This window comes from Anas acuta, chromosome 3 (genome assembly GCF_963932015.1).
Source record: "Anas acuta chromosome 3, bAnaAcu1.1, whole genome shotgun sequence".
NCBI classification, from domain to species: Eukaryota; Metazoa; Chordata; class Aves; order Anseriformes; family Anatidae; genus Anas; species Anas acuta.
In genome coordinates, this window is record NC_088981.1 from 14,645,864 (window position 1) to 14,660,561 (window position 14,698).

A 14,698-nucleotide genomic window follows, 5' to 3' on the forward strand; every position below is an offset into this window, starting at 1 on the left:
GGAATGGAAAACACAATTTCTCTTCTAGTGGATATTCCAAAATTTTGACATATATTTATTCTCCCAGACTGGAACATGACTGTGATAAAAAGCTTAATGTAGAAAATATTCATAAAGAAAGTATAAAGAGTAAAAAATATTTGAAATTGCTTTCTTTCTATAGCTCAGATGAAAACATTAATATTTTATTTTGGGAATGTGTAGATTCACAAGGCTTCATTCCTTAGTGGTACAAACCTTTGTGCAAATGGCAATGACCCCCTGTCTTCTGGCAGCTATTCTTGCTAGCACTGCCATGTCACTGGGAATGCAACACATCTTGTCTCAAAGGGGTCATTCTGTTTTAGGAGCAATGGAGTTGTCAGAGCCATAGCTATGTTCATCGAGGAGAATGAGAATCTCAGAACAATAGCTATATATATGGTGGAAACCTGATTAACAATAAATGTTAATCCCCAAGTGGAACAAACTTATGCCTAGTTGTGTTCTGTGCTATTCTAGTGCACTACAATGTCATGCAGCTGTACCAGCAATGGAAGAAATATGGCAACAATTTTGTGGGATGTTCTTTGGAGTTAAACTTTCTGTTTGGCAGAGATTAGTCACTCTAGTATAAAATGGCTTTTTTTTGTTGTTGTTATTGTTAGCTTGATCCTTCCAGTGCCCTCTTCCTTGACTGCTAGCTGTGTTTCTACCTTACAGTAAATGATACTGCTTTTCTGTTCAAAATTCATAAACAGGACAGAGTAAGGTTTTGAACAGCACAATGCAGGATACAGAAAATATCCCAGAAATAGAAATAGTAGGGAGCAATATTCAGGTATCTACACTTGTGTCTCTATAAGCCACCTCAGCTCAGGAAGTAACATGGCCATATTTCCTAGTAGTACACTTGATCTAATTGATTTTGGGTTGACCAGAATGTTTACAGTCTTCACATAAATGCACCCCTACATGTGGATGTCTACACTATTTTCAGACTCTTTCACCACACTGTACTGTCATGTGAATTTTATCATCTCAAAGACAGCTGAACAATCTGTAAACAGTATTTTGATACTTGATACAAGTATACTTTAATTCGTTTATTTATGTAGCTGATATTGCTAGTTGGACTGAACTAATTTCCAGGGATGCTGTTTTGCCTAACTGGGTAGGTTAAATTATTTGTAAAGGAGACATTTTGACTATACAGTAAACTGGCAAATAAATGTATAGTACACAGGAACTTTTCATGTATGACAAAATAAAAGGATGCAGATAATTAGAAATAATCACATTTTCTTCCCTTTCTCCTAACCTCAGAGTAGCTCAAACTAGAAATTTTGATATTTCATAAGTATATGTTATGTGTAATTATAATACTACCATATTCACTTAAATGTCATCTGTGAAATGTTTTTATAACAGGAGATAGCAATAAGGCCTAGATAACAATAAGTAATGATTTAAAAGCCTCATTTTCACTTGTCAGCTTAGAGGTCTTCTTTGATTTGCTTTTAGATCTAAGCTATCCATTTATTTAGATCCTTTTCAGTTTGTGTGTCTTTAAATAAGCCCATGTTTAGACTCAAGTATGCTGGATGAAACTTAAGGGGAGGCACAGGCTATGTGGGGATTAAACAGGAGGAAACTCAGTATTGCCAGCTGTTTTGGGACTTCCACAGTAACTGTAACTCCACAGGGATGCTCCTGGACCCACTGCTTCTCCTTCTTCTTTGGGACTCAGATAAAGAGCAGATTACAGATATTTTCAGGGAAAAGGAAATCATGTGATCACCAGATGTTATAACTTGACTTAATAGCCATCACAATGATTTGGTGGAAAGGAAACTGGAAGAGAAGCATAAACTCCATTTCTCGTTACAGGGTTGGCCTGGTGTGGCTGAGGACAGCACTGGCACTCCCAAAAGGATGGAAGATAAAAACTGCTAAGTGACTGGACTCGTATCCTAGGTATCTAAGGTTCATACTGTCAAGTTCAGTTATTGGTTGATCCAAGAACAGGTGATATTAAGTCTCTTGTTTGTTTGGAATGTTGGAAGGTGATTTATTGTTATTTTGTTGTTGTGGTGTTTTGTTTGTTTGTTTGTTTTTCTAGTCCTCTGTGATTTTTATTGTCTTTTTTTGTTGTTGTTGTTAACTCTTATTCTTTTCTAAGATGGAAACTATAATTCACAGTTTTCTATGAGCAAACATGAACTGATGGAAGCTATCAGAGTGATGTCATTATAATAGCACACTAGAAACCTGAGTTTAGCTCTTTTCTTTATCAAATATTTCATTGTAAGACAGTGATAAAACTTAATATAACTTCATTTTTTTTTTCTCCTTTCCTTTTGTTTCCCAGCAACTATGCTAGTCTTTCAAAGGATGCCACTATTTCATATTGCCATGCTTTACTTCATACCACACAGATCTTACCAAAATATATAGCCTATATGGCAAGTAAAATAGTTACTGTACAAAGTTTTTACAAATGTGCAGCTTACGATTATAGTGAGCAATCCCCAAACATCAATACATTGTTTTTTGTAATTAGGTTTTGGAAAGGTCATCAGTCTACAAGAAGTAGAGAAAGCCCTGCAGACTTCCATTTCTTGGCTTGGCATTAGCAGCCAGCCTGTCAGAGCTGGCCTTTAAAGACAGATTTGACCTACAGTAGAACAGGTGGTTCAACTGGTGCTTTTATGGAGGGAGCCACTTGATAGGCGGCAGATCTGCTAACTTCTATAAATATTTTCTTGAGCAGGCTTTTGTGTGGGATTTAGTCTTAGCTGTTGCTTTAGTTGAAATACTGCTGACCTGATTCCCTTCTCATGCTCATGTAACCCTACTGACTTCGACAATGCTTCTCTGAACACTGGTATCAATGAATTAAAGAGCAGACATTCTATTTCAAAATAAATGTGTGAGTCACTGCAGAAAACATTTTGATATAGGATGGGCACTCAACCAATTTGCTCAGAGTAAACTAGGTTGGACTGCATCAGCAACCTCATGCTGATCCCTTCTTCATGTATTTTAGCTGACAGAGCAATTCACCCAACATAAACTTGCTTGTCTGCCCATACCCTTACTCTGCAAATAGTCACATTGATTTTATAGAGAGAGGTGTGGATAATTTCTTTTGGAGTCTGTTCTGCAGTAAATTAACTATAAACTAACCTACTACTTAGGTTATCTGCTCACTTTGGGGTACAATCAGACAGTTCTCTGCAGATTCCTTTGCCTCTGGGTGTGCAAATACAACCACAATCTGAGTGTTTTGAATAAGAAGGAGAAAGAGGACATGAGGCAAATATCTTCAATGTGCTATCCAGAAAGCAATGGGAAATGACACTGCTGATGGCTTCCTAACTCTTAAAATTAATGAATCTTCATTGTCCAGCCTGTGAACCAGGAAAATAGATTAATTAGCAGAACTGGGCTTAAAACAACATAATGCTTCATATGGGCTTTCCTGAATTTTCCTCTGGAAAGCAAAGTGCTTGTTTGAAAGAAGTATGAAGAAAGTATAAATAGAACCTGGAAACAGTTAAAACATTTTGTTTTGTTTTGATTTTTGCTGATCATTTCAAAAATAGACAAGCTGATTTAAATGTTTTTCATTTTAACTGACAATAAATGGGATTTATTTTTTTTTTAAAGAAATGGGTGTTTTATAAGGGAAGCACTGACAAGCTGTCTCATTGTTTGGTACTGCCTGAATATCAAAACAGTTATTTTAAATGCCTGATCTACAAAATATATTTGTTTCCCGTTCCAAAACAATAAATAATTCTAGCATGTGGTTTTATTTTTCAAGGTATTTAGCAGCCTGGAATTTTAGTGATGGCTACACAGAAAAAGATTCTTATAAGTCAAGAGCAGACCTATAGCTGTCTCTCTGTCTTGCTTTTCCTTTTTTTCCCCTCATCTCTGTATATCTCAGATGACCCAAAACATCATTATTTTTGTAACACGAGATAGAACATGTCACACTTCTGACCTTACGAATAAAATGTGCTCTCATTAAAAGTGAAAACAACTACCCAAATGCCTTTTTTTTTTACCTACTTAAATGAGAATATCCAATTAATAACCACTTCCACAACTTAATGCAAACCCGGACTCTGAACACAGATCTAATTGAGCTTCTTTTTATATCAAATAACATGGGCTGAGCAGGAGGTACTGTCAATCCTTGATTACCATCAATAACACCATTCTAATTGCCATGAATGTAGCTGTAGCTACATTCCATTGCCATGACTCTGTAGCTGTCAGTGAGGTGATGCTCATATACACGACAAATTTTGGCATGCTGTGCAAAACCATTGCTACCAGGACAACCAGTCTGGCCAGTATTGGGCAGGTATTTTCTGATATTTGTAGGAGTAAGTGCTGCTTAATGTGCTGTATAGGACATATGATATGTAATCACATTATGAGTCGGGACAGTGGTATGGTTATTTATACTGTAAACAGATAGAAATGCCAGAGGTAGCAGCACAACCAGAGTATTTCATTAGCTAATTAGCAGCATCAATAATACAGGGCAATCTTCAACAAATATTTGCTATTTAAAAGAGGTTTTATGAAGAGGGAAACATTTTCATAAATTTTGGTTCAATATCATTTCCTCCCAAGTTCACCTGCACAGTTAAGCTGAAATGGATTAAGCTGATCCTCTTTTACCATTATTTGCTTTTTCCATTTTCTTGCAAGAAGCATCACATCAATGAAAAATTGTCATTCTGGGTGAACTTTCATTATATCAGAAAGCCTGATTAGACAGTAAAAAACAGCTGGGCTCCATATGTTATGAGGTTCCTTTGAAAGAAAAGTTTTTGAGTATACTTCTGTCAGTTGGTGTTTCTCTGGCTCTTTCAAGTTTCCTTTACTTTTAGCCAACCAGCGTGTCTTACTAATATGGCATAGTGAATTTACTACTAAAAAAAAAAAAGAATGTGTTAAAAAATAATGTCCAATCTACTAGATAGATATTTTTTATTTTATTTTATTTTATTTTATTTTATTTTATTTTATTTTATTTTATTTTATTTTATTTTATTTTATTTTATTTTATTTTATTTTATTTTATTTTATTTTATTTTATTTTATTTTTCCCCTGTAAAAGAGATGTCTGTTTGTCTGCCTAAATCCAGGTTTTAATCTTGCACTGCTAGTTGGGACTGTGCATCCCTGAAATACTGGATATTTCTGGAGCTCTAGAGTTTCAGATCTGGTGGTAGCTGTGTTTCTGTCAAAGGACCATTAACTATTTAAGCTCAGCAAATAAAGACTTTGCTGGCATCACAGGAGTGATCTTGGAATATTGTTTTGAGCCTGCACAACTTTACGATTAATTATGGGTAATACTGTACTTAGAGCACACTCAAGGAAATAGGAGTTTAGATGACTTCCTGTGGAAGAAAGCTCTTCTCTGCTTTTTGGAGTGGCAGATCATTCAATCCCATCTGTCTTGGTTCCTGCAAAAGACAAAGAGTAAGAGCAGTGTTTGACTCCCTTTGCTTATTTTTCTAAACTATGGTGGTTTGTCTGTTGACCACCCCGCCCAACCACAGCCCTGACTCAGGCAGCTTCCTTCTCAGTTATGTTTTAGTTCTCAGCTACTTTCTGAAGGGTTTTGCATAATTATATAGTTGTATGTGTAAGGATAAAATAATGATTGTGAAGAAAGGAAGGTAGGCCAGTTTGCTAAATCTTATTTTATTCTGCTCATGTGGCACAGCCCAAGGATGGCTACATAGCAGAGATAGTAAGAATATCTCTACGCTTCTTAGAAGCTGAGTGAGTCTCATGACACAAACAGGGAGACTGTTAGATAGAGTACTTTCAAACCAAATTTTGTTGAAATGTAGTCAAAAGTCATCTGTGCCAAAACAGTGGAGACACTATCATGAAGCACAGCCAGAGATGTCAAATACATACACTACTATATAATATTTTTAATTATAACATGCTAATTACACTTTCATTCACTACTAGAAAATTCCAAAGCTGGCTCTCGTTAGATACAAATTTTGTACCTTTTAATATCTTTCAATATCTAAGCAAATTAGCTTGTTTACAGTGAATCAAGAAACCTTTTGGAAAGAAAATAAGTTTGCATCTTAAAATCTTACAATGTACAATGTGGGGTGATGCTGCACATCAGAGATGGATTAAATTTGATGCTGCAGGGTTTTTTATTAAGTATCCCCTTTTCAATGTAGAAAACACGGTCATATATTTTTAACACACTCTTTCCTTCCCTGTACCCCATATTTTTATATAAAAGCACTTTGTCCTGGAAGCTCAGCTGCAGGAAATACCTTCACTGTCAGTTCTGCCCCTAATGAGCACTTATTTTACAAGTCTTTTGGGAAGTTTGCTGTGTTAACATTAAACAGCCCTAATCTTATACTACTTGACTCCTTAACCAACAGCTCCCAAGTGGCCAGGAAGCATGCCTGTTGGTTTTTTATTGTTTTGTTTTGTTTTGTTTTGTGTTTCTTCTTCTGATGTTTTTTGTTTGTTTGTTATTGACAAACACCTGGTGATCCCAATTTTAAATAATCTGTGTCACAGCTTTGTCAATTCCTACTGTTTTGTCACTGACATCTTACCAATGATGCAGCTCAGAAATAGTGAACATCATAACCTTCATATGCATTTTATTGATATTATCTTGTTTTCATCGATTTCCTGTCACTGCAATGGAGTTGTTGTGATGTATGGTTTTCTGCCACTTTTGCAGAGATGTTGTTCTTGAGCTGAATGACCTGTCAAGCCTGGGGAGTGTATTTTATAGCTTTGTACACAAAAGGACTCATGAGCATTACCCCATCAAACTCATAATTGGGTGTAAAAGAGCAGGAAGAGAAAAGAGGAGAAAACACGGGAAAGGAAATAAAAAAGGAGGACAAAGGAAGAATGTAAGTCATTTTCTGAGATTCTCTATTGGTAAATTAGCTCATGAGACTGCTGGTAGAGTGCATCTGGAGGAGGCATCTTGTTGCTCTTTCATATGTATAAGGTGGCAGAGCCTGAGCCTTCTTGAAGAAGGGTGCTAAATGACTTACAGAGTCTAGTTCATGACAGGCTGAGGCACTGAGTAGATAGAAAGGAAGCAGTAGGAGGGGATTTGTGAAGAGAAGAGTGCTCTTGAACTGCAGTGAAGCATACAAGCTTATATTTGCTCTGAAGCACCCACTCAAAAACCTAACTTCAGACAGCACAAAACAAATACAAGGCAAAAATATTTAAGATGTAAAATGGAGTGAGAATTAGTCACAATCTGATGATGTTTGGCACTCTACTGTTGATATGGTCTCCTAAGAATATGCCAATTTCTTCCAGAGTTTCTTGTGAAAGAAATAAAACAACATTACTGAATTTGTCCTTGCTAAGTACATACGTATGTAAGTTTTATGTAAACAGTAGATTAACAAGGAAAGTATTGGCTTTATTAGTAAACATAATGATTCAAAAAAATTTTAGGTATATAAAATAAGCTTTTATTTGCTTTCCGGAAAATGAGCAAATAAATCATGTTCTCTTGAATACGTTTATTTTATTTGATCCTGTCATGGTGAAAAGTGTTCATGTCCATATTTAAAATATTATTATTTTATATTATTATGTTATTATTTATAGAATACAATTCAGAAACATTCAGATTCACAGGAAACTTCTCAGTTTGAAATTTAATTGTATCTATATCTGTTATTTAACATTATTTTCAAGCTGACCGTGTTACAGGCACAAACTAACATGGGAGAGGAGGGTAAAAGAAAGGAAGGGAGGGGAGATGAGTGGAGGGGAGGGTGGAGGTGGCTGAATGAGTACAGCTAATGTGCGGGGAAGTAGAAATTTTGTAATGTAATATATGCTGGTAATAATTAACTCTATGATCTTCTGTCATTCAGAGCATGGCGTGAGAATGGTTTGAAAATTGACTAATTGAATACAAAATAAGGCTATCTTTTACCCCATCTCCACCCTGATAGGTGTTCAAACAGGAATAATCAGTCTGCTCTTACCTCAGGCTCCAGCATAATCCAAATTAATGCAACTCTGTTGAGGAATTTGGTGGTGTTAGAGTTTCCATTGTTGAAAGGAAATCAGGAGAAGTATGTTTTACACTGTAAAATATATACAAATCTCTGTTTTACAACAATAGACATGGAACCTAAGGTATTTAGGATTTCAAAAATGTGCTGCATGGGCAGACAAATGAACTAACACTTTTGTGTGATTCTGCTGCTCTAGTTTTCCATAATTCAATCTAGCAATCAGGCAAGAGCCTTTCAAAGCAGTGCCTATGTATGAAGTAATGTATGAAATTTTCTTTTAACTTCCAAGATTAGAGAGCTTTAAAAAGCTTGTTCACCAATAGCTTTGTTCCAGATACTTCCAGCAATGTTAAAAATAACAAGACCCAAAGCCCCAAGCCTGTTCCTCTTTTAAATATTGCTGGTGGACATCAGCTAGCACTTCAGGGGGGTTATTCATTAAAATATTGTAATAGAGCCCCAAATAATTATTTTCAAGAGTGTCTGAAGGGCACCAAAGATCAGTAGCAAACAATAAATTAACTGAAAAAGACTTTAACATAATGTCACACAGTGCAAATAAATGGTGTGAGTTGCACTGACTGTAATTAACATTTAAAAAAGAAAACTGGGATTTGCATATTCTTCTAATAGGCTAAGTTTCCATCTCAGAAATAGATCAAGCACAAGAAACAAAAAGGTTCCCCTTCCCTTTAAGAATATTATTTAAAAAGTGCAACAAACTGTTTTATTCATAAATGTGTTGTCACGATGCCTGATGTCTCTGAACTGCCCTGATTGTCAAGCAACCATGTGGCCCTGGGTTAGAAGGTCAGGGCTCCACTATGCCCTGGGGGCACATTATTCTCATGCTGAAGGAGAACCAGCCATTTTCCCTCCCTTACTGCTGTCCCCCTTCTCATCTGAACTGGAGAAAAGGATTCAGTTTTGTGGAGAAAGTGAACAGTGAGGAGTTTGTTCTCTCTGCCTTCTGTATTAGCATAAAAATTGCACAGAAAGAAAAGTATCTACAGCATTACAAATACATACTAATTATGCAAGAATAGATCACAGATGTTTTCTCATTGTGAATGGCAGCTCATGTCACAAGGATACTAATTGGTTTTAGTGGTAGCACTTTGGAGGGTCCTGAATTGCTCCCTATACAGAAATACTAATGAAAATCACATTAAAATATGTCCTTAACTTTCCTTTTGGAACCTCTTAGGATGATAAATAAATCTGCTGTTCACTGTTTCTTGAAAAATATGGTGTTAGTAGGGAAATGTGAACACATAGCTGGAACTGAGTGATTATGATGTTACTAGTGAACTAAGTTTTATTGTAAGGTTCAGGCTGGCAGGATTGCTAATAAGAAATGCAATTTTAAAAGGGGTGTTTGTTCTGTTTGCATCTGTGACTACTAGGCAATGAGAGGATGATTTTTGCCCTAACCTATAAATGTCTGCATAGGTATGTTAAAAAGAAGACCAAGCTCTCACACTTCAGCAGGCAATCCTCGCATATAGTTTTAACTTTTTATTCAAAATTCATGTAAGAACCATCAAATCTTTTGTTTTGTTTTTGTTTGTTTTGTTTTGTTTTGTTTTGCTTAGGTGTATTCCTAACTTTCTTGAGAACAAAAGCATTTTTTCCAACATGGGTATGTGGTGGTTTTATTCTGCTGGGCAGCTGAACTCCACCACAACAGTTCTCTCACACCCTTCCTCAAAGAACAAGGGTGGTGGTGGTGGGAAGAATATGATGAAAAAGACTCAAAGGTTGAGATAAGGACAGGGAGATCACTCAACAATTATTGTCATGGGCAAAAAAGGAGAACTTCTGCTCCATGCCTGGAGCACCTCCTGCCCTCCTTCTGCACTGACCTTGGGGTCTGCAGAGCTTGTCACATCTCTCTCCCTCTCTTCCAGCTGCTGCTGCACAGCAGTTTGTTGTTTGTTTGTTTGTTTGTTTTTTCCTTTCTTAAGTCTGCTCTTAAATCTGACATGGGGCAGCTTCTGGATTCTTCTCACAGATGTCACTCCCGCAGCCCCCCTCCTACTAAATTCTTACCACATAAACCCAATACAGGGTGAGACTTCATATTGTGATGGGTTCTGGTTGTATTGCAGTTTACAGAGTGGTGAGCTTGATATGGAAGAGCCTTTTCTGTATATGATAGAAAAGCTTCTGTATTAGTTTATCTAGGATGAAAAAAGAAAGATTAAAGCTGCATGTCATTTAGTTATGAAAATTGACCAGATGTCAAATTTATTAAGAAGCAGCATGACAACCTTTGGATGCCAACCCTTGAAAATAAGAAGCAAGACAAGGAAATATTGAAATATATGTACTAAAACAAAACCCTGAGTGTGTATATGCATTCATGTCTAACAAACTTAATTTCCTTCTATGACAAGATCACACAGCTAATTGGCCAAAGGAAGCCAGTCAAAGTATATTTCTGGATTTCAATAAAGCTTTTGTTACAGCCTCTCTCACAGTATCTATCCAGACAAAATGACCAGAATATAGGTGGTTAAAAGCATGATAAGATGAGTGAACAATTGGTTTATGGGTCGGGCCCAGAGTGTTTTTGTACATGGGGTTGCATCAGGGTGGCAACCTGTCACTAGTGGGGTTCCCCAGGGCTCCATTTTAGGGCCAGTCCTCTTCAATGTCTTCATGAAAGATTTAGATGAAGGACTTGAAGTTTTTTGAAGCAAGTTTGCAGATGATACCAAATTAGGTGGAGCTGTTGACTCCATTGAGGGTGGTGAGGCCTTGCAGAAAGATCTGGTTAAATTAGAGAGCTGGGCAATCACCAATCATATGAAGTTCAACAAGAGCAAGTGTTGAATTCTGCACGAATGACTCAGATCTTGCTTGTACTAATGTAAATTTCTCTTAAATTTAGTCAAGTTTAACTGAGGCAGACAGAATGGCATTCAGATACCATGCAAATAGCCTAGGCCTCTTTGGGAGTAAAACTTAGGGAGGCTAGTTATGATAAAGCAAACGATGGCACCTTGCTAATACAGGTTTTGAGTTCATGTCCAGTGAGATCAAACCATGGATCTCGTGTCTGTCCATCTGCAATTCTGTGGTCTTACCCTTGATAATTATCCCAAACACCAAAGAAAGAAGGAAAAAGAGCAGACTTTTAGCTTTTGGTCCAGGGTTTCTTGAAGGAATTGTATTTAAGAGAATAGAGGAGTTAAGAAGGACAAAAATAAAACAGGACAAGATTATATAGATTTTAAAACATGACACTCAACTCATGAGCTTTTTCATCTCGTTTTCCAGGTGTCCTCCTGAGGAGGGGGAGTGAAAAAGCATGTTGGTAGGAGTCAGGCTGCAGTCTGAAGCTAATCCACCACACATAGCAAAACGGAGTCCCAGGCAGCCTGCAAGTATTCCTTATATTTTTACGTGATGAAGCTACATGCTGATGGGGGTCTGTCTGATGAAGCAAAGTCGGCACAGAGGTTCCCAGACTGGGTTAGTCTTAGGACTCATGATGTCTGTCCTGTCTCCCTTCCCTACAGCTGAGTCCTCGTTCCAGCCTCCCCTTCCTCTCTGATCTGCCTCAGTCCACCATCCCCCCAGCCCTTATGGTTTCTGTCACCTTCTTGACAGCTCTCTTGTCCTCAGATCTTGTTCCTTAGACCTTGTTCCTCAGATCTGCATCTTCATTCTCTCTCAGGTATCTGGTGCCATTGGCTTAGGGCTGGAAGGAAGGACAAAGAACATAGTATAATTTACCCTCCCATACAACCTTTCCTGCTCTTTCTTGCCTCTCTGAAGCTCTAATTCTGGGTTTTACAGCATGGCCGATGCTCTTTTTGTACTTTTACTCTATGGTGGGGACAGATCACAAAGACAGCACCCATGAGCACGCAACTTTCCCATCTCCTGTCCTTTTGCAGCATGATGTTATGCACAAGCGCACTGGAAAAGGTCTCCACCAGCCACAACGATGTAAGCTCTTGTTAAGGGAGACATAACTTGCTACTGGGAACCAAGGATCTGACTTGAACTTCAACTTAGTGCAAGATTTTGGCTAGCATATCCCATTGAGGCCCGGGAACACATGCTTTGCAGCAGCTGATCTTTCAGGAAAACAATTTTGATGACACCCAGAGAAAGAGAGCCTACCGCTTCCTTTAATAATATATAATAATAGTAATTAATCTCACTGTTTAAAGGTGTGTTCTTTATTTAAATCTGTCTTTATTTCCTATTTTTTGACCGTGTTAAATTTTCATATCTGACCACCTCTCATATTCATCAGTAGGCTGACACCATCCTTTACCAGGTTGTCATTCTTAATGATAAAATAAATGATTTGCCATAAGCAACATAATTCTAAGAACAGACATTTATGTAATGTTAATACTGCACTTAGATCAAGATCCTGAAAATTCCTCTATAGCTTCAAATGCCATCATGAAAATTCCCGAGTTCCAATAAAAAAGATTTTATTTTCCTCCAGGTAAAAGAAAAAAAATATATTCCTGTGTCATATAACTCATATCATCCTTAAAGAGATGCAAAGTTAATGTTGGAAGTACAGCATAAGAAAAAGTTTCTGAACAAAACCTTCAAAGCTTCATTCTTTGCATGATTCTTATTGTATAATATAAATATATATTATATATTTATTATATATATAATAATATACATGATATATATTATTATATATATTGTATAATATAAATATATATTACCAGAAAGCTGAGATTTTGCTTTAGATAATAACTAAATAAAAATGAGAAAAATCCAAGGTGTGTTCATAACACTGACTGCACATCTGTTGCAAAAGTTAAATATAATTTCGCAGCTGATTTTGTATTAGAGATGCAAGATGAGCTATGTGACCTGGGCAAGCAAGGCAAAATGCAATGTTCAGCAGTGATTATCTTTAGGAAGAAGAATCCATGCCATTTGAATGAAAACATACACGAGTTTTTTCATTCATATAAACATATACATGTTTATATATGTATATAAAACCAAGACTGGCAAGGTTGGAGGAATATGTGTATGAGCCAGAGGGTATGCATGTATGTGCACATAAAAAATACAGTGAAATGAAATGAAATAAAATAAATAAAATTAAATTAAGAAGAGCTAAGCCGTGTGTCAAAATTTCCTGAAGTTGATTTCTGTCACACCAGCTTCTCAAGTAGAAGGGGAGTATTTAGGCAGCTTTACTCTCCCTAAGCACCAGCAGTTCCACCAAATAAAGCAAAAAATACATTTTAATCACCAGTGGTTTGTCACAATCTTTGGTTTCTTTTTGTCCTCTAAATGTATATCATGTTATTTCAGATCCTTATCATTCACATGTCATCTACAGTTTCCCACAGAATTATAAAAGCTTTATCTCATTCACTGTCACTGTCATCTAACTCAGGGGGCTGTCTGCCTTGGGAACAATTGGCTTTACTAAGATTTAGGCCAAAAGACACATTAACAACTTCAGTGTTACCCTTATGTTCCATCGCTATGTTTTCCCTCATATCCAATAAAGAATGGAGATTCTCCTTAGTCCTCCTGCTGTTGATTATGTATTTATAAAAATATTTTTATTGTCTTTTAGTCTAATAGTCAAGTTATAGCTGGGCTTTGGCCCTTCTAGTTTTCTCACTGCATAACCTCACAGCATCTGTTGTCGTCCTGAGTGGCCTGCCCCTTCTTCCACAGGTCATAAACTCTCTTTCTTCCTGAGTACTTGAAGAAACTCTTTATACAGTCAGGCTGGTCTTCCTTGTCAGCTTGTCTTTCGGCATGTAGAGATGGCCTGCTCCTGTGCCTTCAGGATTTCCTTCCTGAAGAATGTACAGCCTTCCTGGACTCCTTTGTCCTCTAGAACTGCCTCCCAAAGGTTGTTTGTTTGTTTGGTTGATTGGCTGGTTTTGCGTGTGCTTGTTCATTAAATTATCCTTGGTATAAAGTCACATTTTTGTTATAGCCATACAGCAGGCAGGAGAAGGGACAGCATAAGGAGTCCCTGTTTCATACAGCCCACGTAAGAACAGTTGTGATTTAGCCCTGTGACCTATTTAAGATACAGAAGTCCAGGTAAATGTGAGATTAGCTGTTAACCTGAGATTTAAGCCTTAGCACATTGACTCCTGAATTCAAAGTTAGTGAGATTCTCCTAGTTAGAGGAATCTGGGTTTAGTAGGGTAGCCAGTTGGCTCTCTGCCCATACCAAACTTCTGATTCACCAAAAATGTAAGGGAGAGTCTACACCTCTTGAAGAGAAACATTGCTTTATGCTCCCCCTCGTACTGTTTGCCATTCGGGATACATTCCACCTCCTGGTGCTTTCCATTTTTACACAGTGTCTAATGCAGATCTATGCTAAATGCCACAGTGTGGTTCCTGATAATTCACCAAGTAAAAAGGAAATGCAAATATTATGATGGTATGAATGCTAAGCAATAATGCACCTAATAAAATGTTTGCTGGTAGAACTCTCTCACTTGCTGGCAAATGTCATGACCCATATTATTCAGTGTATATTAAACAAGCTGTCGGCTAAGCATATTTGTGAAAAATAATACTGGATGAAAAATGCACTTTGGGTATTCTGAATGTCTCCAGTATTTAATGTCTGCTTGCTCAATTTGCCAGATCCAGCATAA

General features: G+C 37.0%; 1 long non-coding RNA gene across 3 annotated transcripts in view; it reads left to right on the forward strand.

Annotated features, from left to right (window-relative positions):
• LOC137853446 (uncharacterized) overlaps positions 1 to 13,515 on the forward strand; it is a 358,598-nt gene extending 345,083 nt beyond the window's left edge. For all 3 annotated transcript variants that reach the window (XR_011094506.1, XR_011094507.1, XR_011094508.1), the window contains 4 exons: positions 1,870 to 1,956; positions 6,746 to 6,923; positions 11,349 to 11,543; positions 11,972 to 13,515. This is a non-coding gene — a long non-coding RNA (uncharacterized lncRNA). The remainder of the gene's footprint in view (positions 1 to 1,869; positions 1,957 to 6,745; positions 6,924 to 11,348; positions 11,544 to 11,971) is intronic.
• Positions 13,516 to 14,698: the final 1,183 nt, after the last annotated feature.